Genomic DNA, 24392 nt, shown 5'->3' on the forward strand with positions numbered 1-24392 from the left:
CTTTTTGTAGTTCAATTATCTTTTCAAATCCTTATACACTGTGCAGTTTAGTACAAATGTTTTTTAAAATATTGTTTCATTGTCTGTGTCATTAATATAATGTAATTTCCCTGTTTGTTTCTCTTCACAGAACCAATCTCTAGTATTGCCATATTATGAAATCTTAATTATAACTCAAGGTTTCTTTCTAAATAGCTTTGAAGCATAACAAACTTTTGTTAGAATCTTTCATTTTAACCCTGTCTCTGTTTCTTTTATGTCACAAATTGTTGGAGATTATTTTCTTATTCATTCTGACATTCTCTTCCATTTTATTGACAAATTTAATAATATTATATTACCAAAGTTATAATTGTTAATTCCATGCTTTTCTCCATTAAAATCTATTACATATATGTGTGTTTATGTATACAAATATGTGTATAAAAATCATATGACTTAATACAGTATATATGGATGTGTAACAATATATTTTAAATATATGTATATGTAGATGACCCAACATGATGTTCCTAAAGGGATTTGTTTGTTTGTTTTGCTTTAGATTAATCTAATCTCAGGCTCTTTCCACACTCAAAGCAATTTTCCTGCTATATAGGCCAAATCCAGATTCCTTGAATGTGATTTTATTGTACTTTCCCCCTCCCTTTCTCCTTTTGATTTGGTCTCTCTTCCTCTCTCCCTCATCTGAGTTGAATTTATCCATCTTATTTCTTTCCAGGAAATATTATTTTAATTCACCCCTTTCTTATTCCATACCCCTTTTCCTACATTCTCAAGTCCCACTTATGAAGTTTTGTACATAAATGCCTTATATATTTTTTCTGTGATCTTAATACTATTGATACTTCGGGAAGACAAAATATCCACCTCCAATTACTTCATTGTTTCCTTACCTGTCTTTGTACAAAGAAACTTTTTTCAGCAGAGAACCATTTCCAGAAATACTAGTTCGTGAAAGAGTCAGTATAAAACAATGGAAGAAGTTTTATATCCAGAGCCAAACCAGACCCTTTAATTCACCACCTGTGCATCCTTTGGACAGTTATATCATCCCTTAGGTCTTCTTTTTCCCCCTTTCTGCCTGCCCTTTCTGCAAAAAGCCCCAGGAACCTACAGCTGTCCTTGCTGGAGTGTGTGAGACATGAACTGGAAATGCACTTAGAGCAAAGAGAAAAATATTCATTCTTCCTGGATGAAATCTTCTGTAAAACTCTGAAGTACCTCCTTACCTCCACAGGAGTGTGTTGGGAAAGTCCTAGATTAACACATTTCTATCTGTGGAACTCCAAATATCATTTTACTCATTTTCCCAGGTTATATTGTAGGTTTCTCTTTGTCAAATTTCTATGGACTACATTTAGCTATACCTTGTCCTCTGTTTTCTTTTATGGTATCCCGATGAAGAAGTTCATCAATTTTTTGTTAAAGACCTGATATTCTTAAATTATCTTAAACCACTCTGTCCTCAAGGTCAGCTATCTTGCTTGTGAGGAGTTAAGGTATATTTCCAAACTATTGGATGGTAAATAAATATATTTGTCTCCCTGTTTTTATATTTCTTAGATGTCTCCTGTATCTCTCTCCTTCCTTGCTCCAAAAGAGCTATCTTTTATAACAAATTATATGACCTTATTTTTTTTTTGATTGTGCTCTGGCAATCTTTCTTCCATCTTTGTATTTTTGAGTGACAAAATTACTATAAACTTTTTCAGAGAATATATTGTTCTGTTGTTTTGTTTGATTTGGTTTGGAACTTGATTTTGGTTTTAGAACTTTAATCTCTGTCCAGATTTCTCCCTTTGTTCTTTTAATTCTTGTTTGCTCTACATTCTGGAATTTTCATTGCATTAATCATATCTGGACATCTCAATTTGTTCAATTCAATTCCAATCCATCTAGTTAGCATTTATTGAGTACTAATTTGTCAGTCACTGAAAATACAGAGACCAAAAAAAAAAAAATCCCTGCCCACAAAGAACTTAAATTCTACAAGGATAAAGCAACTTGTATACAGAAAAGTATGTACAAATTACATACAGAGTAAAAACCGCTTTGTAGGCAAGAACAATAACAACTGGGAAGATCAGGAAAGGTCTCCTATAAAAAGTTTGAACTTAAGTCTTTCTGACTCTCTTCGTTACACCACATAGCTGCTCCTACATTTTCTTTAAAAAATAAATTTTTATTGTTAATCTTCTGATCCTTATTTCATAATTATCCAAAATATTCCTTTCCCTCTTCCTCCCAAATAGCAAATAGTAATTTTAGAGAAGGAAAAAACATAACTTGTCAATACATTGAAAAAGTCTGAAAACATACTGCAATGTGTAACACTTATAAATTTCTTATCTCCACCAAGGAGTAGGTTGGGAATGTCTTCTCATATCCCCTCAATTGAAACCTGCTTGATCTTTACATTTTTTTTTTATGTTTGCTTTTGATTTTTTGTTGTGTAGCTCTTTCAATTTGCATTGTTGTAATTACTGTAAATATCATTTTCTTGACTTTTACTTCTCTCTGCATTCATTCATATAGATCTTTACATGCTTCTTGGTATTCAACACATATCATTTCTTACCACACAGCAACATACCATTATATTCATGTAATACATTTGGTTTACCCACTCACCAATTGTTTCCATTTCTTGGCTATCACAAAAAGGGTTACTTTCTTCTTATAGCTTCTTTAGGGTATAAATCCAGAAATGGAGTCTCTGGTTCCAAAAGAATGTCCATTTTATTCATCTTATTCATGTAATTCCAAATTGCTTTCCAAAATGAATATACCTTTTCACAGTTTCACCAAAAATCTATTCCACAATGCTGCCAAGGTTAACTTTAGCCATTTTTGGTCATTTTTGCTACTTTGCAGGGTATGAAGTGAAATCTCAGAGTTGTTTGGATTTGCATTTCTCTTATTAATAGTGATTTGGAGCATTCTTTCATGTGGTTGTGAATATTTTGCCATTCTTTCGAGAATTGTTTATTCATGTCTTTTGAGCAGTTATCTATTAGGAAAGAGTTCTTAAGTATCCTATAAAATTCACATTGGCAAGATGAGAGTTAGGGACCAGAAAATGGGACAGTTGGGTGGATTTGTAATGAACTGAATTGCTGGACCCAAAGAGCAGACAGAATGATTCAAATGTCTAACTGAAATGAGATCTCTAGTGGAATGTTCCAGAGATATGTACTTAATCCTGTACTATTAATATGCAGATAACCCAAAGCTAGGAGAAATAAATAGCATTTGTGTTGTCTAGTCAAAATCAAAAGTGATCTGTCTAGATTAATTTCTAGTGATAAAGAAAACTGAATCACAGTTAAGATCCTATAGAATAAAGATTGACATCTTTGAACTCAAAAAACCCCTATTTTATAAGTACAAGATGAAGGAGGTGTAGCTAACCCACATTTTGTTTTCTTAGAAAAAAAATAGATGTTTTGTGAGTTTTAATCTCAATATTAGTCAACAGGGCTAACAGCTTTTTTTTTCTGGCAAACTTTTAAGATTTGCAAAGTGCTTTGAGTTGTAATCCCTTCTGATCCTTTTAAAGACCCTTCGAGGAGAGCAAAGAACAAACATTGATTAAGTATCTTCTATGCCAGGCACCTTTGCTAATAACTACAAGTATTGTCTCCTTTGATCTTCTCTGCATAGAGAGGTAGGTGCCATTATTTTCCGGGTTTAACAGAAGAGGAAAGTGAGCCTGAGAAAGGTTAATTGACTTGTATGGGATTTGCCTGGGGTCACAGGGGTACCAGTTATGTGAGGCATTTTTTTTAAGGTCGGATCTTCCTATTAAATGAAGTAAAAAAAAAAAGTTAATGCCATCTTAGGCATTAGACATAGTTGGAACCCATTTCTCTCAGGAGATAGTGAAGGACACTTCATTTTAGGTCTGTTTTTCTTGAAATGTTGTATAGGACATTTGTAGTCAGATTTGAATTTTGCTAAAATCACTTTCAGGTTGCTTCCAAATTCAGATTTTTGTGAATTTTCCACCTTTTCTTCCAGTCTCTTCCTCCTTCATACATCCTTTACTACTTCCACTTAATAATCCTCTAGAAAAAGTGACAATGCGTTCACTAAAAGCTCTGGTTTCCACACATCTAAGGGAGTGTTCCGGTTGCCTAAAGGCCGGCTAAAGGGAATTGAGAGGTAGAGGGGGATGAAAAGTTTATTATTCTCTAAAATTCGAGTTGCTGCTCACAGGGCTGCCCAGACCTTTCTTCCTCCTCAGATTTCTTCCCCTTGCTTTTCCTTATCTAGTCTCTCACATTCCCTGCAGTCCAAATTATGTCCTGAAGGCTGTTAATGTGTTTAAAGGCGACTTGAATGTTTCCTAATGAATCTTGCCTAGTGGGAATAGGCTCCAGTCCACGATCTAGTCTCCTCTAAGGTATCATCCCTCTTTAGTATTGACCCTAAATTCCTTCTCCTAGTGACTGCTTCACCCTGTTCGCTCTTCATCCACCGCACATCTTGGTCTTTCTCCCCTTCTCCCATCCCCTTCCCACTCTTCTCCCTCTTTCTAGTCCCCCAACCCTCAACCCCCGCCCCCTTGGGACTCAGACTGCAGAAGTCCTCCTCCCAGGTGGCCACCTCCTGCTAGGCCGCCCTGGTCCTCCCACTGAGCATGCCCTGGCTGGAGGGCGAGATCGGTGAACTGTCCGGGGGAGCTTTATGTAACACGTTGTGCTTTTGTCCCGGGCCAAGAACCGGCCGCCCTTGGTTGTTTGCTCCCCGTAAATTTTTCAGTCTCCCTTGTTTTGAAAGGAGATCAGGGGCCTGAGCCCCTTTCCCCAAGTCTCCCGCCTCCCTCTTTTCTTTTTTGTGCCCATCCTCCAGCCCCGAGGCATTAGGTGGCTCCGGGCTGTCTATGGGGGAAGGGAGGAGGGAAGAGGGGAGGGCGGCTGTAGCGGCTCCTCTTCCCTTGTTTACATGTGAGCTCGCGTATGTGCGGGCATTATTTTGGTGTTGGGGATTATGTGTCTGCTATTTTGTTTTCTTTTTCCCGATTAAAAAGAAATAGCCCCCTAGTTCCCATGTGCCGTTGTTTTAGTCACCCCATACTCCGGTTTCTTCCTTGCCCAGGAGGCCGATGCCCCCCATCTCTCACGGGCCCGCACCGCCCGCGCTCTCCTCTCCCCAGCCCAGGCCTCGCATCCTCCCCATTTGTTAAACACATCATTAGAACTCGCTCTGGGCCTCCATTCCCTCGTCCGGGCCCCACCCCCTGCCCTGAAATATATTTTCCAGATAAAAGGCCACCGTGGGTGGTCTCCACCTCCTTCCCTTGGGGGCTGTAACTTCCCTGGGCCGTTGGGGGGTGGGGGGCGGAGGAAGGCAGGACTTCTCAGGTTGGTGACAGCCTGAGAAACTCCCAGAGAAGCTCTCTGGGAGGCCTGGAAGGCGAGAGGAGAGGAGCGGGGGCGGGGGGGGGGGGGGGAGGAGGTGTTGAGGACCTAAAGGAGTGGGGGGGGGGGTCGCTCCTCTTTGAAAGGAGCGACTACCCCTTTGGAGGGGTTCTTACCACCCCATCACCTCCCCCCTACCGAGGAGGAATAAGCAACCCTTTGAGGGGCAAGAAGTAGAATGGAAGAGGGCGGGGGCTTCCCTTTTTGGATTTCTGATTGCATACGATTGCATACTTGGTCTTCACAAAGGCTGACCTCAAAGCCCCCCTCTTGTAAGAAATCTCATTCTTAGCTTTTAGTTCATCGCTCTCGGCCTTCCACCACTTCCAAACCTCCCAGAAGAACGCTACACTGTTTTAGCTAGAAAGGACCTGCGAGATCTTCCAGCCCAACCACCTCCTTTACAGAGAGGAGGAACCCACACTTGAGAAGGGGAGGAACGTGTCCATGGTCGCACAGCTGCTAGAAGTAATACTGACATTTATATAGAACTATACGGATTAAAACCTTTTTTTACATATTTTGTCTTATTTAAACTGTACACCGATTCCAAGGGATGTAGATTAAGTATTATTTTATCCGCTTTTTAAAGGATACTGAGGCAAAGAGAGGAAGTGACTTCTCTAAAGTTAGGGGATTGTCGAAGGCACCTTGGTCCTAGATCTTAGTTGGCTCGTTTGTTTTTAAAGTAAATCCAGTTCTTTACCATGAGTCTCTAGTTTGTCCATTGTGTTCAGTCATTTTTTCTTTCGAGTTCTCCTCGTGCCACCGTTTGGAGTTTTCTTGCAAGGATATTGGAGCAATTAGTCATTTCTTTCAGTTGATTTTACAGAGGAGAAAACTGAGGCAAACGAGGTTACGTGACTTGCTCAGGGTAACACAATTTAAGAGTTTGAAGCCAAATTTGAACTCAGAAAGATGGGTAATCTTCATTCCAGGCCCGGCACTCTATCTTCTGGATCACCGATTTGTCCATTGACTTCACCACTAACACCACCCAAATCCACCCTTCTCAAACTTGCAAAAATTGGGCTAACATAAATCTCCCAGGGCCTTAGATTCTGTGTTAGAGGAGAGAGAAAGATCGAGATGATCGATCCTAAGAGCCTAAGGTCAGGGGCTAGATAAAACTTTGAAGACATTCAGACCAATAGGTAGTTAGCAGAGCCTGCCTTCCAACTTTGAGCTCTTTGTACCACATCTCTTATAGTTATAGAATGAATGAATGAATGAATGAACTAGGAAGTGAGTAATTCTTGCTTCCCAATCCAGTCATCTGGAAGCATGCTGTCCTTGGGGTGAGATTTCCATACCCAACATAGAAAGAGACTATATAAGGAAGAGATAAAAATCATCTGGACTGTCTTTAATCCCCCAGGGATGAAACTTGAGGGGAAAAAAAATGGCATTGAACATATTAATGTTATTCTTTTAGCCCAGTCGAAGACTACGAAGTGGGGGTGGGGGGACGCAAAAACAAAACAAAGCAAAACGAACCCTCAAGAGGTGCACCCAGGCAACCCACAAGAGGTACGCTTTAACTGGAAGTTCTTGCAAGGCGTGTAGCTGTCTTTCCCTACTAACCGAAGTCCCTGGAGGGGGCCGAAAGAGCGCTGGGGCTGAATTCCTGCCCCTCCTGAGCAGAAAATCTGGAATTCGTTAAAATGGGGCTGACGGAGAGGGGGAAGGCGAAGATAAAAGTCAGATTGAAGCCAGGCGGAAAAGTAAGCTCAGGACACTCGCTTTTGGTAGCCTGTGCCCGGAGTTAATCTGTCCCGGAGATGCGCTTTTCCGTCAGCTCTGGTTTAGTTTGCTCCCAGCCAACAGAAAGCCCTTATGGGGAGAAAGGTCCAATTGCCCCTACTATGCCCCTGGGGGCCGGATGGGACAGCTTTTGTTTGAGAAAGGGGCTTTGTTTTGGGGGAGAGTGAGGTTGTTTTCTGTTCTACTGAAAGTTTAGAATGGGGGTGGAGAGGGGTCGGAGATGGGTGGGGAGAGAAGCAATAGAGAAATTGGGATTCCTAGCTATTAAATCACAGCCTGCCAAAGTGGAGTGAAGGGGAAGAATCATTGAATTAAAAGTAGAAGAGCTGAATTCGAATTCCAGCTTTTACTGGGCAAACCTCAAAACCTCACTGGGCCTTGGTTTTCTCTGTAAAATAAGACGATTCTAAGGTTCTAAACTTTGATGGCAAAGTCTTAATTGGACACCCTGTCAAGTAAGCATTTGGACTGACTTTCCACCTGTCACAGATTCATTTCAATCCCTTACACTCCTTGTCTTGAAACGCTCACATCCAGCCCACTTTTCCTCTCCTTTCCACACCACCACCCGAACTACCACCATCACCACCACAATCACCACCATCATCACTGCCACTCCAATACACAGAGCTTAAACCTATTCGGTTTCCCATGCTCTGACATGGCATTTGTTTCTAATTAGCAGTTACCAAGGACTCAGATCTAGAAATGTGACAAACATGATGAGCAGAAAGCCCGGGGTAGGTGGACCTTTCCCCTGCATTAAAAGTTGCCAGTCATTTAATACAACTGTTAAGACACTCCTGGGTGCTACTTGTAAGCCAAAGGTTTGACAGTTCAGAAATTGCATAATATCTGTAAATTTATGAGCCAGGATTGGAAGATTTAATTCCTGCTGATGGAGGGAGCATCCATTGGTGTACTCATGTTTTCTATTTTAGAGAGAAAGTAAATGGAGGAAAGAACACTGAATTCGACTTGGGTTCCAAAAGAGATTTGTGGTTTAATGTATTGTAGTCTAATAAGAAATGCATTCTAGCCTAATGGCTGATCTTGGGAGTCAAGTGACTCCTGGTTCTGATAAAATTGGCTGTGTGACTGAATACTTAAGTTTTCTAGCTTCAGTTTCTTCTTCTACAAAACGATGATAAAAATAAGTATGACTTTAGTCATAAGATAGCTGTGAAGAGAACAAATGCACATAATAAGCCCCTTTCTTTCTTGGGGATCTGTTTTCTATGTTAATTGAGGGGGCTTGGAATAGATCTCTAACTTCCCAACACTAACTCCATGTCTGTTATGTTAAGTTGTTTTTGTATATCACTTTAAAACTGACAAAATACTTTATATTGATTATGTCATTTCATTCTGAAATGATGAAACGTGTCCAGAAGTCAATAAGAGAGCCATTGAGGACATCCTATCTAGAAAGCAGCCTCTTTGGACTATACTCTTTAAAATCAGACCTTTTTCTTCTTGCCTGCCCCAAGCTTTACAGATACCAGATAGGATTTCTGGTAACCTACCTCTACTGTCTAGTTAAAGAAATTATACAAAGGAAGATAGGAAATAACAGATGCATATCTATGTCTAACCCAATTACACTTTCCATTTCTTTTAGTTTCTCCTTTTAATAGGCACGTTCAAATAAGCAAACAAACTTCTGTAATTATTTGGAATGTCTGTTGTTTACTTTTCAAAGTCTTCTTAACTAAAATAGGTGATAGAACTTTTGCCATCCAGCAAACATCTGAGATTAAGCTCCTCCTAGAATAGTCTGAAAAGGACAGCATTTTAACAATAAAAAGTAAAGTGAACTTTAAAAAAAAATGCATTATTTAAAAATCAATCATTGTGAGATTTAATTTTGTCAGAGTATTCAAAATTCTGAAAATGTTTCAGATTATATAGGATTTAGGGCTGACAAAGATCAATCAATGTTTTTTTTTTAACCTTAGTGGAAATTAAGTAGTAAAAATAACAGAAATCTAAGCCAAGAAAATACAGCATAGGAAAAGAGTGGCAAAGGACTAAAATCCCTCTTCTCTTCTATTAGCCATAAAGAAATCTTAATGAAAAATTATTTCTTGTTAACTTGACATAAGGAATTAATTGTTTTCCTTTAGGATTTATTAAAAAAAATCTAGCTGCTTTCTGTATTTGCAGAATGTATTAACTAGCTTTAAATTAATTGATTTCCTTTCTGAAAGCTTCTGAAAGAACTATGAGGGAAGGTAAATTACTATAACTCCCAAAATTTCTGTGTATGTGTGTGTGTTTTTAAAAATCAATTTATCAGTCACAGCTAATGTTTTAATAGACTGAGATGAAAGTCATGTGAGAAAATCTTGTCATATTCTGGTTCCCTTTTTTGAGAGATTTTACCAAGAGGATATTTCTGGTGTTTTTTTGTTTTGTTTTTTGGGGTTTTTTTTGTTCAAAGCAGTAACTTTTGATTAATATTTAACAAAATGGAATGACCTTGGTGTTTAATCTGCAACTAATTTCACGTCATGATGGGTACTGAGTTGTTTTTTTTTAAAGTTATCAAATGACTTTAGTTTAACAAACTTGTGTCAATAAGAGAGTAGTGTATAGTAAAACAAATACTTTTTTGTTTTCCTAGTAAATAAGTCTCAGTCTCAGAAAAAATATAAAACTCTGTTGGTGCTTTTTAGGAATAACCTTTAGACTAGAGAGAAAAGAGATAAGGGACACCTGTTTATTGGCATTTTAAAAACAATTAAGCGCACATTATATAATATTCATCTAGACTCTACCATTTTTAACTCTCGGTCTGAAGGAAAGAAGAAAAAGAACAACCTGGAAGACAAGATATGTTGAATACTATTCATGGAATTCAAAAAATACTGCATTATGGTAGCATATCACCTTCTAAGTAAATAATATTAGAATATAACTTTACTAGATAAATCAAGTCTATAACTTTGTATATAAAAATATAACTTTCCAGGTAAATTAAGAATTGTTTCTGGACTTTGTTTTCAAAAATAAGTAAATCCTATAGAAATGTGGAAATGTACATATACAAATAATTCTATTGCAATTCTTGGGGTGCCCTATTCACTTGTAGGTTCCCAGTAAAATTATTCTGAATTCAAAGTAGTCTCTGGCTCAATATCCACTCAAAAAATATAGCTCATAAATCTCCACCATGTTTACTCTTACCAGCTGAAGAAACAATAGTTCAAAACAAAGCAAACTCAAACAACATAAGAAATAAAATGACAGGATACCCCCTCATACATATGATGGGACAGATCCTTCCCTAGGTAGCCATTTCAATGAAGAAGGTTACAGAAGCATGTGGAACACCCACATATCTAAACACATATGTCCAGAGAAAGAGGGTACCAATCAGGAATCCATATCAGGGTCTATATAAGTTAAGGTATTTCATACCTTTGGCCATATAGGGTTCTTGCTGTCTTTTGATGATATCATTATGATGGATGACCTTTTCTAGATATAATTTCTCTACTAGGTATCTCTGGTCATGAAAATTATCTCTACTACCATTACTTGGCTCTCTGTTCCCTCTTCGAAAGTGAGGTGGCCAGAAAGTCTCTCCCTGACAATGACACAATGTCTCTTTCATTACCTAACCTTGATCTATGAGCCACCATACATAGCCTAGCAGCTACCAAAACTAGTTGAAGGTTCCCAGAGTAAGATTGAGTCAATTTTTTAAATTATCTCTATTTGGTGTTGATTTGACATCTATATAATCATTCTACTTATTTTTGGATTAGAAATTATTAGTAATTTCTGGTCAAATGTTATGGAGATCTTGTGATCATTTTATTAAGTCTTTTCCCCATCCCCCTCAAAAAAACGCATCCTCACAAGAGCTGTGATGGAGAGTGAGACTACAAAGTCTACTCTCTCCCAAAATCTTCCCAAAGTAGTATGCAAATTAAATTGAGCAGGGAACAAAGCTAAGTGAGGATGGCAAGACCAATGCTCTTTTCCCTGCTGAGCCACATTCCTGCCTTTATTATGAATAATGGTCAACAGCAACAGCAAAGCAAAACCTGGTTTTTGTGGGGATTTGTTGTTGTTGTTGTTTGCCATATTCTGGCTAGAGCATAATCTCATGATTTCCCTCTACTATACATTATAGTAAATTACTTAAAGTCAGACTATAAAGTCAGATCAGGATTCAATATCATGTCTTCTAACTCCAAATTTGAACTATTTCTACCCTACCATATTGTTTCTTTCTAAAACAAGAAAAAAAATTGATAGAAGAGATCTCAACAACTAAAAGAATTCCCATCCACTCTAGGGATTTCAACCTAATTCATCCCTTCTGAATATACTTCAGACTAGATTGCCTCGAATTCAGGATCAACTTTAGTCGTCCTGATTCCTATCTGGCCACTGGACCCAGATAACTACAGACAGACAAGTAAGGCTGGTGACTTAGCACAGCAATGCTTCACTCAAATCCAATTCCTGTGCTTATCATGGCTTCACCTCCCTGATGTCATGGTCTTCTTTGAGAATGAGGAGCAAACAACACCTCAGACCAAGAATGACTAGACTCTGATGGTCTATCCAATTGGAAAATTGTACCATGTAACTCCTTACTTTTATAGTGGAAAACTTACAGAATATTATATTTTGAAGATAACTTTGAGATCAACTATTCCAAACTCTCATTTGACAAAGGAATCAGAACTAGAAAGGAAAATAGATTTGCCCAAGGGCATCCAGTAAGTTCTCTTCTCTTTTTCTTTTCAGGTTATTTATGTCTACCCAGGATATATATGAATTTATGGAGCAGTTCTACAAACCATTCATCTAATTTAATTTTTTTCTAAATTTTGTTGTAGAGTCATTTTAGTTGTATCTGACTCTTCATACCTTTATTTTTTCTTGATTTTCTTGGCAAAAATACTGGAATGGTTTGTCATCTCCTTCTTGATCTGGTAAACAGAGTCAAGTGACTTGCCTAGGGTCACACAGCTTTTAAGGTTTTAAAGCCAGATTTTAAATCATAAAGATGAGTCTTCTTGATTCCAAGTCTAGTGGTAGATCCACTGTGTCATCTAGTTTCTCCAGTTGGAACAATAAACTTTCTTCATTCACTTGGTTTTCCTAGGGGGGATAATTAGGCCAAGGTTTTTTAAGTGATTATAGATTTCATTTAGTAGGTTTGCTTTGTTCTGAGGCTTGATGCAATGAGGTCAACATTAGTCACACATAGGCACATACCTTTTGTTGAACATACATACATATACTTTGTTTTGAATTTCATTTGGTATTATTAATCTTAGTATTGTTGAACAAAGTTACCTCTGTTGCTATATCTATCACCATATGCATAGATGACAATTTGTTGGAGAGTCTTTAAAGATATATTTTGATCTAGCAAGTCAAATAATTTTTTAATCATCAGTGAGTATATATATAATGAGATTTTGTGTTCTTTGTACCTTTCAGTCTATGTGTAATTGTAAAGATGTGGATTTATGTAAAATATCATTTAGGAAGGTTTGCTTGGATCTTATTTTTTATCAAGTATACTTTCAAAATTAAGAAAATTTTCTAATAAAGTTTTCTAGAGATGAAAAGTAGTCATATGACAACTTTTCAATCTCATTTTTGGGTAGTAATAATGTCTTTTTTTCTCAATCATTCATTATCTCTTCTTTCCCATCCCCGCTATGATTTTAGATTCCTTTGGAAGCTCACTCTTATGATATCGATATTTCTGTTTTCCAATGTGACCTTTCTCAGGTATTCTATTATTAGTCTAGTTTGGAAACTTTTCTCACCTATGTTTTCTTTACTTTCATTTCCTAATAGATAACTGTGGTATCAGAATGTAAACATAATGGCTATACTGTGGTTGATGGAGAGAATAGTTTATTGTGGAAATCATAAAAGAACTTTTTCATTTTTTTCTGTTTGCTATCAAATTAACTGCCTGGTCATATTTCATTCCAAGTTTTGTGTAAATTTGTTTTTCCCTTTAAGGTTCTACGATTAATAATCTCCCTCCTACATTCCCCAAGGATAATGAAAATAGTTTCTATTCTAAATCACTGTTGTACTTGATTGTTATATGGATACCTTGCAAGGACATCAAGTTCTGCTACAGAGATAACTGGTAGACTCTTTGTTCTCTTCATTATTCTGATCACTTTATATTAGTTAAACTTTTTTCTATAAAATCACACTACTGTCAGTATCTGTTCCTTTATCCATTTCCAATGTTTCAGCATCAAAGATTGTTTTAAACAGATCACTTTAGAAATGAATTATTTGTATGTCATATATTTTCATTTGAATTCTTCTCACTCGATCTTGTTTTAGAGATAGCCAATAGTCTAGTTGTACATAGACCGCTGTTTCATAAATGACTCCCACATAGGAACCTAGATGTTTCCTATCTGTTAAAATAAGGCCAGTTTAATTTTACTTGAGGCTCATCACATGCCATAACTACTGACACTATTTTTGAAGAAAATATTCTTGCCATTTTAAGATATGTGACTTCTTTATGGTCTATATGGTTTTGGCTTCTTTCATTTCTTGGTCTTCAGTTATATTTTCCAGCACTTTTTTTGCTATTCTTCCCTGTGCTCACTTTGGCTTTTAAAACACTGATTATATATTGATTTGCCTTGGAAAGCACTTATCAAGTTTTTCAGATAATTTTTCTATTCCCTTATTCTTTGTAACAAATGGAAAATAAACTTGAAATGCTTCATTGTGGTCTTTTTAAACATACTCATCATGAGCATTGAAATGCAGGATAACCCAAGGTCCTGCTGTTGCCTTTAGAGACACAAGAACCCAACTCTGCAAGTTCTCTTGTTTGCCTCCCCTAAGAAGACTTGTGAGCCATCTTTCCAGTTAAATGCAATTTCCTTTTGACTTACAGTGGCAATGTCAAGACTGAAATTATTCAGTTCTTCCATTAGTAAACTGAACCTCTGGACAAGGATCTCACATTGAGAAAATAGTTGTCCTTGGATCACCTAACTCTTGCATTCTTTGCCACCTTTCATGCCACTTTCCTAATCTCCCTACTTAAGTACAAGGAGGCCATATAGGACTAGAGACTATTTTATGATTTTCCTTGTTTCCTGAATTGTAATGGGTAAAAAATGTGTTAACTGGTATAATGATGATGAACCTCTCTCTCTCCATAAATAACTAGATTGATATCCCTGAGGACTTTCCAGCAGAGTAGAACTTTCCAGAGATTATATTCCCCTTGCACAGCACTTGAGAATATAGATTAACTTTTACACTATGATAGGACATTTTGTAGTATTTTCATGGAGGATAATATTGGTATATTATGAAAAAGTTATAAAATGTGTTATGGGGAGAGATTTCACTGATCTATATTTTGATCTTTGAAGTTTAATTTCAATGAATATATCAAAGTCACAGGGAAAATATGATTAGACATGTGAAATACATAAACTGTAGGCTAGTCAATGTTGTAGGTTTGAGGTAGGATGGAAATAATATACTTGTAGTTATGTCATCAGTAATCATTTATAAAGTATATGTGTGTATATGCATACACATAGAAGTAGAGAGATATATAGTGTTACAGTGACACTTCTGGGTCTTAAATTTAATCTTCACTATTAACATTTTCTCCATCAATTTTTTAGTCTAGACAACATAACAATAACTCTGATTTGTAACATTAACTCTTTTCTAAGGTGGAGATGCTCACATTGAAAATTTAACAATCTGCACTCTCAAGCAGATACAAGCTCTTTATCATACCCTCATACATAAACATTTTAAACCTTATTATTCTGTACCTTCTTTCTGAGAGATAGAAAGAAGATAGATGGGATTCAGAGTCAGAGATGGAGGAAGGGAAAGAAAATCAGAGAGACAGAAAAAGAGAGGAGAAGGAAGGGAATGAGAAGGAAGAGAAGAAGGAGGAGAAGGAAAGAAGAAAGAAAATTTTCTGAACACCATACATAATTTTTCTGGCATTCAGTCTTTTAATTTCCATAGTCTGCCCTCCTTCATTCACATTCTAGGGTCAAATTACATGGGATTTACTTATCTATATCCATATTTCATCCTCTTTTCCCCTGCTCAAAAATGTAAGTTTATTGAAACAAAGAACAGTTTCATTTTTTCAAAAGAAAACAAAAAAGTCCAGTATCTGAAAAGCGGCTTTATATGGTAGACACATAATAAATGTTTGCTGACTTGAATCATAGGATTTAGAGTTGACTGGGGTCTGAGAAATCATCCAGTTCAACATTCTTATTTTATGGATGACAAAAGCTCAAGCCCAAAGGATAAGGTTGATTTGACCTGGTCACATAGATAGTAAATAACAGAGTCAAGTTTCATACACAAGTCCTCCAAATTCAGTCTGTCTTTTGCCTCCTGTTGCATGGAGTTGTTCGCAGTTGATAGGTCTATTTTAGTAGGATTACCCATTGTTATTTCATGCTGCAATTTTGTAGGTTTCCATTTGTGCCAGATCTACCTCCTGCTTTAGTTTTGCATGTATTTCATTCTTTCTATTTCCTTTACTTTTATTTGCTGACTTTAATTCCCTGTCTTTTATACTTTCATGACTTTGGTTATTTATTTCTATATTAATTCCTGTATTAATTCAATTTATCTTTCAGTCATGTTCATTTTTCATTGCTTCAATCTTGTGGGGTAGCTTCAGTTAAATATATTTTTCCCTATGGGTGTCTCTCAGTCTTTCTGGGTCCCCCAAGACTGTAAAGTAGGAGAATGTCTGCATGGAATAATCAGATCAAATCAGAACTAAAAGTTCCTGTAGGTCTGCCCAGTGAGAGACAGAGAATTTCAGTGCTAATCAAAAGTTTTAATGTACAAAAAGCCCCAAAGAGATCAGTTCAACCAACTCTCTCATCTGACAGATAAAGAAATTGACATCAAGTCAAACCAAGAGACTTATCCAAGATCAAATAAAGTATCAACATAAAGATTAGAATCCCATTCTTAGACTTTAAGACCACCTTTCTACCATATTGTTCACTGGGTTTAATATTATTCTTATCTTTGCTAAATCATTGTGGTGCAAATCTCTTTCCTCCTTTAGGTCTCTAGTAATTAGGTTATGATGCTTTCCTCTTTGGAACTGCTGAGGTTTAGGGAATTCTTTCTAAAGTGAAATGAAAATTATTATTGTTGGTTTAAATCAGAACTGAAATTTTGTTTCTTTTCAATACAGCAGATAGATAACAGCTTTAATTATAATATAAATACCTAGTTTCCCCTTCTATAAAATGAGTGGTTAAATCAGATAACCATCCAAGTCCATTTCAACTCTGAACTTGTAAATCCTATATAGTTTTGGAGAGACAATAACAAGTTTTCCTCTCATGGAGCAAGCAGTGCCATGAACTTTGCAGCATTTCCAAATAAAGAATTGTGCTTACTGTTCCAGGAGCAAATATCAGGTAATAGAACACAGAAGGAAGGTTTGAAGTGAAGCAGTAAGAAAGAGATGATCAAAGACATAGATCATAGAAATCTAAGCTGGAAAGAAACCTAAGTGATCATTTATAATTTCTGAATCCTTTTTTTTCTTTTACAGATGAGGAAACTTAAGACTAGAAAGATAAAGTGATTTGCCTAAGGTGGTGGAGACAGTATGCTTTAAGGTTTATAAAGGACTTTATTACATTTGATCCTCACAACACCCCTGTAAGGTAAGTGCTATTATTATCTCTGTTTTATAAATGAAGGAATCAAGGCAAAAGGACTAGCACTGGATCATATAAATAGTAATCATCTGTGGAAATATGTTAACTAAGTAAGTCCAATACTTTATCCATTAAGTTACCTAGATACCTCTAATAGTTCAAATAAAAGGATTAAACACAAGTCTTCTGATTCCAATAAAGTACTCCCTCCATTTCCCTATACATTGGGCTTATTATCTTTTTTCTTTTTTTTTAATGAACTGAAAACACTTGAGTCACGAGCTAATAAAGTCAGCCTGACATCCCTATCTTTTAGATTTTTTTTTAGGAGCTGAAATTTTAAAGCTCATATCTGGAGTATATTTGGCTATTTTCCTTCTTTATGATTAGTTAATACTCAAAAGAAGGCATCCAGGACATTAAAGAAACAGGTAACTCTTGTGGAAATCTGAATTTTAAGGGAATAAGATACAAGTTCAAGGTTCAGCTCACCATGCAACAATACCTATCACTAGGGGCTTCTCTTATCAGAGAATGGAAGATAGCATCAGATATCTCGATAAAAAGGACTTGAGGAGAGGTCCCCCAATCCAGATTGTCTTCCAAAAGCATCACCCTGGACCATCTCAGAAAGATTTTAGATTTCATAGTCTTACTGAACAGGGGATTCTGTATTCTCACTTTACAAACTAGTTCAGTGTTTAACAATGAAGGTAGCTAAATAGAACATGATTAGTAGATAGTGAATTAAGAAGTACAGATCTTTGATTTAAGATTTAGAGATAGAAGAAACTAGAGATTATTGAGTACTTTGTGCATTGGGATAAACACAATATAAATGATATTGGATCTGTTTCAAGAGCTCTAAACCCAAGAATAATACTCAAAGGGAAAACAGAATAATTATATACAAATAGAAAATTTTATATTTTTATATGCATTTATATTTTTGAATAGATTCAAAAACTACTTACCTAGGCACCTGCGGATTCTCTAATTAATTTCTAAAGAAGAAGAGAAAAGCTCTCCACACTATGCTGATAATACAATGCTTTCATTTTTAAAAATTAAAGACTAGGAGACTCTCTGAGAGCCAGAGATCTTAAGTTATTTGACAAAAAATTCATTGATAATAGATGGGAGACCTGGCAATCAAACAGTGCCACAAATTCTACATCTAGTCTTCCTTCCATGCTGCCATGATGCCCTGCTTCTCTTAAAACATCTCAAAGAGTCATCCACCCCATTTTTAAGAGTTTCAAACACTTTCTTTAGTAGCTTCTAATTCCATAATTTAGTCATTCTTACTCTCAAAGAGCTCCTACTATCATAGAACTCTTAGTAGATGATCCTAAGTCCAGTGAAACTGTGTTGCTGGGCTGTTATTCCTAGGAGAATGACTGCAGCTAGTGACTTTGGACAAATGATGAGCAGTTTATATAATTTACCCTGAATGCTAAAGCTGTCAATTAAATTTAGTTAAAATAATTATAGAGCCCCTATCACATCTGAGGCTCTGTGTTAGCCCCTCAGGAAACAAAGAAATGAAAATCCTTAACCTTTAGAAACTTATATTCTACTGTCAGTAAGTTCCTTAACTTTCCTAGTCTAGACTTTCCAGAACCTGTCATGGTACTTAGAAAAGAAAATGCATAGTTATAAAGCATTTTAAAGTGTCTTTCCAGATCATGTTCAATTTACACTGAATATGTCACTTGTTTGCCCTCTTACCCTTAGTTTCCTCATCTATATAATATGAAGATTAGAATATGTGAACTTGAAGTTTTCTTTATCCTTTAAAGTTCCACTATTTTAGTATATGACATATGAGTATAATGATATGTAATTTTAACATATCAGAATTTATCTTAAATGAATCTTATCTTCATAAGTGGCTATATGATTATTCTGTTGATCATCACCAAAAATATTTTTTAAACTCTACTTTGGGAATAATCTTTGAACCTGTAGCACATTCAATTCAATTCAACAATATTTGTCATTCTTAAAATATCTCCTCTGTGCAATCCATTATGTTGGGAAATGAACTAGAGATGAAATTTCTTCCCTGATTTCATGGATCTCATAATCTAGTAAGGAAGAATTATTTAACATAAAACATGGCACTGCATAAGAGACACACACAAAAAGGATTGTGTGAGGTCTAATCATATCCAACTGAACGGGCAAGGGATGGGGCAGATATCATAGAATGCATCATGGAGACAGCAGCATGGGAACTCCATCCTGTATGAAGCGGCGGATTTCTCCAGGTAGGGATCAGAGCAGAACTCATTCCAGAAATAGGGAACAATGTGACCATTCTTACTAGAACAGGGGGTAGCAAGTACTTCCATCTGGCTGGAACACAGAGTACTATGCTTAAATTACTCTATGGCCCAGCCAAACTGGAATACTCAACATCACTAGTTTTCATTCTGCTTTTGCTTAACCCTATTATTTAGGTTCATGCTGTCCCTTGTTCTTTGAACAGATTCCCTCCACACCCAGTTCCAGATGTTGAAGTCTTTCTCTTCCTTCTAGCACCAACTCAGGTTCTACTTTCTCCCAGAAATCTTTCCTGATTCCTCCTTCTGCCCCTGCCCAGAAAGAAAAATGATCTTTCTCAAAATTTTTTGCTTAGGTTCTAGGACCTCATCTCTTCCTCTATTTATTAGAAACCAGGCTTCCAAAGAAGCAAACTATTCTTTCTTATATGTCCTGGATTCCTTCCCTCATATATTAATTCAAAATAAAATCACTAGCTAACACCTACTCCGTTCAAAACATTGAGCTAAATATATAGTACCTGTCCTCAAGAAATTGATTGTCTGGGGATAAAAAAAATAATATGCTCAAAAGTTAAATTACAATGTTAGATAGTAGCACACTTCCATTGTGCTCTTTCCTCATGATTCTCCTTCTCTGCCTGGAAGATGAGACAGAGCAAACCAACTCTCAAGAGACTGAATAATATAACTGCAATCAAATACTTATACAATATGGTAGTAGAAGGATCATTGTAAATCTATAGAATCAATTGAACTAGACTCACAACTCATCTCTGTGACTTTTGGTCAATTCACTTCTGATTTCTGAGCCTCAGCTTACTCATATGAAAAAATAAAGGAGTTGGATTACACAGTTGCTAAAGTCAATTAGTCAACAGCTAAATACTTACTATATGCAAGGCATTATGGTAATTACTGAGGATAATGTTTGGCATCCAGGTTATGGGGGGTGTGAGATTCAAATAAAAGATAAAAAAAGATATAGATGGGATAAAAGGGAAGTCACTTATAAAAGGACTCATAAGGAAAGGCTTCTAGTAAAAAGTTAGATTTTAATGGAGACTTGAAGAAAGTTGGAGAAGCCAAGAAGAAAAAATAGGGGGGAGAGAGAATTTCAGACATATAGCACAGTCATTAAAATTGCCCAGAGTAAGGAGATAGGAAGCCTTGTGGGAGGATCAGAAAGGAGACAAGTGTTACTAAATTGGAGTGTATGTAAAAGAGATTAAAGCACAAAAGATTGTAAAAGTAGGGAAAAAAAGGTTATAAAAGGTCCTTAAATTATTGTGATTTCTGTGATTCTTAAATTCTTTTCCTTTCTGAATCTGATCATCTTATGATGGTAGAAGGTATTTAGTAATTGAGAATGAATGGAAAACTAATCCTCCCACTATGAGTTCTTAGTTTTCTCCACACTGCCTCTTCAGTAAAGTGAAATGACAATCTAAGAGCTACTTATGTGTCCAATGAGTCCTCAGGCAAAGCATGCTTCAAGGGTTCAGAGGAGGCTGCATCTGAGGGGATGTGACTTAAGTGACTTGAAACCTTTCTGTATATATTATGATAAAAGAAATATGTGAGGAAATGACTGAAGCAGAGTTAGTCATAAAGTATGTTTGTTCCTTAAAATGTGGTTATTATGAAGTTTGTACCCTATCAGTGTCTCATAAATATGGTGAGTCATGAAGAACAGAACCTAGCAGAAAAAGGACAGGATTATTATATTCCTTTTTCAATAGCCATTCACATCCCTAGACTAAGTTAAATAAAAAATTACTTTGAGGAAGATTCAATGCAAATGATATTGGCTCTTTCTCAAGAGTTTTAAACACTAGAAAAATAAGCACAAGGAAAATGGAATAATAATGTGTAATCTGTAATTCTATGTTATATTAAAAACTATTGGCTTATCTAGAAACATGAAATATCTTCCTAACTAAAGAAAATGAAGCAAACTTCTATTAAGTGCCTACAATGAGACAAGTACATAAAGGAGCTGTCTCCTCACCAAATAATCCAAGGGAATGAAGTATTATCTAAAGACTGGAAGAAGGACTTCAAAATGAAAACAAAGGAAAAAAATGTGAAGAGCCAGAAAGGAATCTTGATCTGGGTCAAGAGGTTGGAGTGTAGAAGAATGTGACAAACATAAAAATTGAAGAACCCCTGAACATTGAGTATTAAGAATGGATATGAGACTCTTTCAGTAGAGAAGAGTGTAAGATTCTTTGAGAAGGAAGCAACTACTTTCGGCCCCAGGAGTGATCAAATGAATTCATAGTTGGTGTCCACTTAATAGGTGGAAGAGAATTTGCTGATTGCTATAAAGGTAGCTATTTGTGGCCTAATGTTACCAAGAGGTCTTATGCCTTCTCAGAGTATGTATCTGAAACATAGAACTATCTTAAGATTTGGAAAATCTGATGACTATTACCTACTAATGGTAATTCACATGACTACACATGATATCTTTGTAAAGTAAAAACAGCTTATATTTAACTAATAATTTAAGATATTAAAGCATTTTATAGCATCATTTCATTTGAATAACAGAATGAATATATTGTAAAGGATTAGGAAATCACTGGCAAGGAACAGGTGAAAATCAAAAATAAGGGGTGCAGAAGAAAATGCTTCATGTTTTTTCTTTATATTGTCAGTTTTTAATGTGGTCTCTGGTATAAATAAGGAAGGCACTGGACAAATTGAAACTGATTTTTAAAAGAAACATTTGAAAAAGTGAATTTGAAGAATGATGCATGATGATTTAGATTTCTGTACATGACTTAAAATAAGGTAATATGGCCTCTTGGCCAAGTATGGAGTCTGAATAGAGAACTGGGGAAAATATATTTACTTGGATTATTGAAAATCTAATTGAAAAGGCTTTCAACTGAAAGAGGGTAGGAATAATCAATTGTGTAACTATCTGTCTTAAGCAAGATACAATGCAGAAAATAAAAGATAAATAAAAGATACAATGCAGAGAAAGTAACTGCTATTTCTAGAAGACAAAAATTCAACAAGAGAAGACAGGTCCATGTGCTAAGATAACCAAATACATACATATATATATATGCACAAAAATTTAATAAGCAGCAGGTTGAATTAGAAATGCTGTTAAAAGAAGGCAAATTTGACATCATGGGCATTTCTGAAACTCTATTAGTGGAGTTCATAATGGGACTATAAATCTAGAAGAATATAGCTTATTTATTAAAAGAAACAATTGTTTTTTGGTGGGACAATGGCATTAAGTGCCTTTCCCAAGGTCACATGGCTAGAAAGTACCAAGTATCTGGGCTGCATTTGAACTCAGGTCTTCCTAACTCCAGTGACAGTACTCTATCACTCTCTGCCATCTCACTACTCCCAAAGAAACAGAATTTTAAAAGAGAGGAATATTGCAGATTGACATTGTTTGTAAAGATGAGCTAACATGAGAAAACACTGAGACTGGAGATATCCATGATAGGAGAATATTGGAGCAGTGAAGAAGATGGGAGAAACAGGAGGTTATAAAGCTGACCTGGACAGAAAGGAAAAGTCCTCAGTCAGAAAACTGAACAAAAGCTTCACAAAATATATATGATATAATGGGGAAATGATTATCAAGTAATTAACAAATGTTTACCTTAATGATATTTTACCCTTCTAAAGTTAAAAGAAGTCATTATGGAACTAATTTTATGGAGTTCATTCTGAATGACAATTAGGAATTGATTTCTGGGTTATAAATGATGGAAACCTTTGGGAAAGTGACAATTCCATATTACAATTTGTGATGAAAGATAGAAAGTAGACCCTGAGTAAGTAGAGATGTGATAGTGGAGTAAAGGCAGGGATTCATCTGAACTCTCCCCTAAACTCCTTCAAATACCTTCAAATAATGAGTCTAAAATTCTAGAGTGGCAGAACCCACATAAAGACAGAGTGAAATAATTTTCCAGCCCAAGAAAACTCTCCACAAGAAAGGTCTGTTGTACCAGGGAGAGAGAGAGAGAGAGAGAGAGAGAGAGAGAGAGAGAGAGAGAGAGAGAGGCACAATCGTCCCAACTTAAGCCCCAGCAAATGAGAAACAGGCCTCAAAGTGATTGAATCAGTGGCAGCAGTGGTGGTTTCCAGACCACTAGTCCACAGATGGTAAGGGGATTGGACAACAGGTTAGAAGGACATTTACAGAGTTCTCCTTGCTGGCACCAGAGGTATAGAGTTAAAAGTCAAGAAACAGACTGGAAAATGAACAAACAATAGAAACAATTTTGAAGATAGAAAGTTACTATGGTGACAAAAAGATCAAAACATACTCTCAGTAGAAAACAACTAAGTCATCTAAAGCCTCAAACAAAAATATGAATTGTTCTCAGGCTATGAAAGGGCTCAAAAATGATTTTAAAATTCAAGTGAGATGTAGAGGAAAAACTGAAACAAGAAATGAGAGTGATATAAGAAAAAAATGATAGAAAAGTCTACAGTTTGGTAAAGGAGATACAAAAAATATTGAAGAGAATAATACCTTTAAAAGCAGAATAGATTAATATGATAAAAGAGGCACATAAATATGATGAAAAGAATGCCTTGAAAAGTAGAATTGGTGAAATGGAAAAGGAGATACAAAATCTCCCTGAAGAAAATTATTCCTTAAGTGGTAACTTGGGCAAGTGGAAGCTAATGATTTTATGAAACATCAACAAAAAATAACAAAAAATCAAAATAGGGGCATTTAGGTGGCACAGAGGATAAGCACCAACCCTGGAGTCAGGAGGGCCTGAGCTGAAATCCGGCCTCAGAAACTTAATAATTACCTGTGTTCAGCAAGTCACTTAATCCCATTGCCTTGCAAAAAAAAAATGAAAAATAGAAGAAAATGAGATATATCTCATGGAAAAACAACTGACCTGGAAAATAGATTCAAGAGAGATTATTTAAGAATTATTGGACTGCCTGAAAGCCATGATCAAAACGAGAGCCTAGACACCATCTTTCAAGAAATTCTAGAACTGGACAGTAAAATAGAAGTTGAAAGAATCCACCAATCACCTAAAAGAGAAATAAAAACTCCAAAATTAAAACTCACAGAAATATTGAAGACAAATTCTAGAGCACTCTGCTCAGATCAAAGAGAAAATACTGCAAGCAACCAACAAAGAAACAATTCAAACACTGTAAAACCACAGTCAGGATAACTCAAGATTTAGCAACTGCCA

General features: G+C 36.1%; 1 long non-coding RNA gene across 5 annotated transcripts in view; it reads left to right on the forward strand.

Moving 5' to 3' along the window:
• LOC141506374 (uncharacterized) overlaps positions 1-24392 on the forward strand; it is a 339756-nt gene that overhangs the window by 7486 nt on the left and 307878 nt on the right. For all 5 annotated transcript variants that reach the window (XR_012473829.1, XR_012473828.1, XR_012473827.1 and 2 more), the window contains exon 2: positions 16786-16900. This is a non-coding gene — a long non-coding RNA (uncharacterized LOC141506374). The remainder of the gene's footprint in view (positions 1-16785; positions 16901-24392) is intronic.

Source organism: Macrotis lagotis, chromosome 1, assembly GCF_037893015.1.
Source record: "Macrotis lagotis isolate mMagLag1 chromosome 1, bilby.v1.9.chrom.fasta, whole genome shotgun sequence".
NCBI lineage: Eukaryota > Metazoa > Chordata > Mammalia > Peramelemorphia > Peramelidae > Macrotis > Macrotis lagotis.